Source organism: Saccopteryx leptura, chromosome 10, assembly GCF_036850995.1.
Source record: "Saccopteryx leptura isolate mSacLep1 chromosome 10, mSacLep1_pri_phased_curated, whole genome shotgun sequence".
NCBI classification, from domain to species: domain Eukaryota; kingdom Metazoa; phylum Chordata; class Mammalia; order Chiroptera; family Emballonuridae; genus Saccopteryx; species Saccopteryx leptura.
Window position 1 is genome coordinate 32,732,271 of NC_089512.1, and position 4,046 is coordinate 32,736,316.

The window sequence follows — 4,046 nt, forward strand, 5'->3', positions numbered from 1 at the left end:
TCTCCTCCCTCTTCTTTCTCTCTCTCTCTCTCCCCTTCCCGCAGCCATGACTTGACTGATTTGGCCCCAGGTGCTGAGAATGCTGAGGATGTACCTCTGCCTCAGGTGCTAAAAATAGTTTAGATGCGAGTATCGGCCCCAGGTGGGCCGAGCATCGCCCAGACAGGGTTGCCAGGTGGATCCCGGTTGGGGCACATGCAACTGTCTATCTCCCCTCCTCTCAGTTAAATAAATTAAAACAAAACAAAAAAGCTAATACACACTAATGAAATATATTTTATCACTGTTTTTACATAAGCTAGTTTCAATCATAGATTTATCATAGTTGCTGAGCTCTTACTTAAGAATTAATGCTGCAGATTTACAGGAGAGAAACTTGACCCCATGTTTAGAAATAGGTCGAGTTGAAGAGCCAAATGACTCAGTAAATCCTTTAAGACCATTTCCCAGCACACACTAGCTGAAAAAGGAAGCACATGGAAGAGAGTGAGTGGTAGAATCATGGGTGAGCAGGCAGTAGCACAGAGAGGACTATTTTTGAGCAACTTTGTACCAGAGATTGTATAAGGCACATTATATAAAAAAAATTATTTTATATTTATAGCATCTCTGTGAGATTAGAATATTATCTCCTGCCCTGGCTGGTTGACTCAGTGGTAGAGTGTCTGCCCAGCATGTGGAAGTCCCGGGTTCGATTTCCGGTCAGGGCACACAGGAGAAGCAACCACCTGCTTCTCCACCGCTCTTCTCGCTTCAGTATCTCTCTCTCTCTCTCTCTCTTTCCTTCCCCTCCTGCCACCATGGCTTGATTAGAGCGAGTTGGCGCTAGGATGGCTCCATGGCTTCCGCCTCAGGCCCTAAAAAATGGCTCCTGTTGGCCCTGGCCGGTTGGCTCAGTGGTAGAGCGTTGGCCTGGCGTGCAGGAGTCCTGGGTTAGATTCCTGGCCAGGGCACATAGGAGAAGCGCCCATCTGCTTCTCCACCCCTCCCCCTCTCATTCCTCTTTGTGTCTCTCTTCCCCTCCTGCAGCCAAGGCTCCATTGGAGCAAAGATGGCTCAGGCACTGAGGATGGCTCCATGGCCTTTGCCTCAGGCGCTAGAATGGCTCTGGTTGCAACAGAGTGACACCCCAGATGGGCAGAGCATCGCCCCTAGTGGGCGTGCCGGGTGGATCCCGGTCAGGCGCATGTAGGAGTCTGTCTGACTGCCTCCCCATTTCCAACTTCAGAAAATACAAAAAAAAAAAAAAAAAAAGGCTCCTGTTGCCATGAAGCAAGGGCCCCAGATGAGCAGAGCATTGCCCCCCAGTGGGCTCGCTGGACAGATCCTGGTCAGGGCGCATGTGGGAGTCTTGTCTGCCTCCTCTCTACTCAGTAAAAAAAATAAATAAAAGAAAAAATGTTATCTCCTTTTACAGGGAAAAAGACAAAGGCTGAAGAAGACAAATTTACCCATCTTATAACCAAGGCACAACTGGACTACAATCCAGATATGTTCTGTCCATTAAGCACGACCCTGAGAAGCTCTGTGGGAGATAGTGTCTGCAAACTATAAATTGTAAGTAAGTTGTATTAGCAGTGGTCTCCAAGGGCACATTCTTTGTAAAAGCCGAGCTATAGTTCTTCACCAAATAGCCAACAGAGGTTAGTTTAACATTAGAAAATCAATTCATACAATTAACCACAATATTAGCTTAAAGAAGAAAAGTCATACAATCATCTTAGGTATAGAAAAAAATATTTTCTACAATTCAGCCACATTTCTTATCAATATTCTTAATAAACTAGTAATGCAAAGAGACATCCTTAACCAATAAACAGTATCTACCAAAAACCTACAGCAAACAATATACTCAATGGTGAAATGGTGAAAGCATTCCTTTTAAACTCAGGAGAAATAAAAAGAGTATCTGCCACTGACTCTTGTATTCAACCTTGTACTGAAGGTTCCAGACAATACCTTAAAAAGAAAATTAAAGAATAAAAGTAAGAAGTGATTTAAAACAAAACAGTCATTATTCACATTGGAATAATATCAATATGTCAATCCCAGAGAATCTATACAAAAATATTAGGGTTAATTAAAGAGCTGAGCAAATTCACTGGATTTAAAATCCACCTATAAAAGTCAAATGCATTTCTACATATAATGAACAATTAGAAGGAATAATTTTGAAGTGACACCATTTACAATAGCATTAAAAACAATGAAGTACCTAGAAATAAACCTACTGGAGATATGCAAGGTTCAGTGGAGAAAATTATACAATTTCTGTGAAATGTATTTAAATAAAGACAAAAAATAAGAAATGAGTTATACCATGTTATTGTATCAGAAAATTTGATGTTATAAAGATATCAATTCTCCCTTGATTAATCTACAAAATCATTGTAACTTTAACAAAAATTGCAAAATTTTAATTAATTTATTTATTTTTGTGACAGAGACAGAGAGAAAGATATATAGTGAGAGACAGAGAGAGGGACAGACAGACAGGAAGGGAGAGAGATAAGAAGCATCAATTCTTCATGGTGGCTCCTTAATTATTCATTGATTGCTTTCTCATATGTGCCTTAACTAGGGGGCTCCAGCAGAGGGACTGACCCCTTGCTCAAGCCAACGACCTTGGGCTCAACCCAGCGACATTGGGCTTTAAGCCAGCAACCTTTGGACTCAAGCCAGCAACCATGGGGTCATATCTATGGTCCCACGCTCAAGCCAGTGACCCTGCACTCAAGCTGGTTAAGCCCATGCTCAAGCTGGCAACCTCGGGGTTTCAAACCTGGGTCTTCTGCATCCCACTCTGATGGTCTATCCACTGTGCCACTGCCTGGTCAGGCAGAACATTTTTATTTTTAACTCAGCAATCTGGATTCTAAATTTCTCTATAAAAGCAAAGGGTCAAAAAAGCCAAGACCTCAGTGGTAGAGCATTGGTCTGGCGTGCAGGAGTCCCAGGTTCGATTCCCAGTCAGGGCACACAGGAGAAGCACCCATCTGCTTCTCCACCCCTCCCCCCCTCCTTCCTCTCTGTCTCTCTCTTCCCCTCCCGCAGCCAAGGCTCCATTGGAGCAAAGTTGGCTCAGGCACTGAGGATGGCTTTGTGACCTCTGCCTCAGGTGCTAGAATGGCTCTGGTTGCAACAGAGTGACAAATCAGATGGGCAGAGCATCTCCCACTGGTGGACGTGCGGGGTGGATCCTGGTCAGGCGCATGCGGGAGTCTGTCTGACTGTCTCCCTGTTTCCAACTTCAGAAAGAAAAAAAAAAAGCCAAGACATTCCCTTAAAAGGAGAATAATATAGGGGCTTGCCTTAACATATAAAGAGAGGACCTGAAGATGGCAGCGGAGTAGGCAGATGCACAGACTCCCAGCTCACACCACCGAACTGGATTATAAACTAATCTATGAACAATCAGTGTGAAAAACCAAATCTGGACTACAAGAACAGCTTTCAAAAATCAAGGAGCAAAGAAGAAGCCACAAAAAACCTGGTAGAGAGCACCTGAATCTCCCCTGCTTACAGGAACGGGGGGGGGGGTGAGGCTGGGCTCTCACTCCAAGGAAAAGAGCTGTAAATATTGCTCACAGCCACTTGCCTGGTGACCAGGGAGCGAGGTGTGTTGAAAGGGCCCGCTTGTCTTCCAAAAAGAAAGGAGAAAGAGAGAGACTGATGGTGAGGGGGAGAGGAATATAGGTGATGACATAAAAAGCTGACTCAATCAGTGCTGGAGGCGGCCATAACTGGGGGAGGGGCTGATCCTTCCACAAAGAAAAATACAAAAGTACTTCCAGGTCACAGAGATACAGACATCTCTCCAGCTCCAATCAGCTCAACAAGACACAGCTGAAAACAAGAAGTGGGGAGGAGTGGCAGTAACTCAGGTCTCCATGGAGATCTGAGATACACCTCCCCCTACTGAAGCTGAGAAAGCAACCCGCCCCCAGAGAGATTAACTGGCAGAAGAGGACTTCAGAGCCTCAGGTCACACCCACCGCATTCCTGGATACCAGGTTCAAATAAGCCCCCTGCTGAGATCAGCAAAC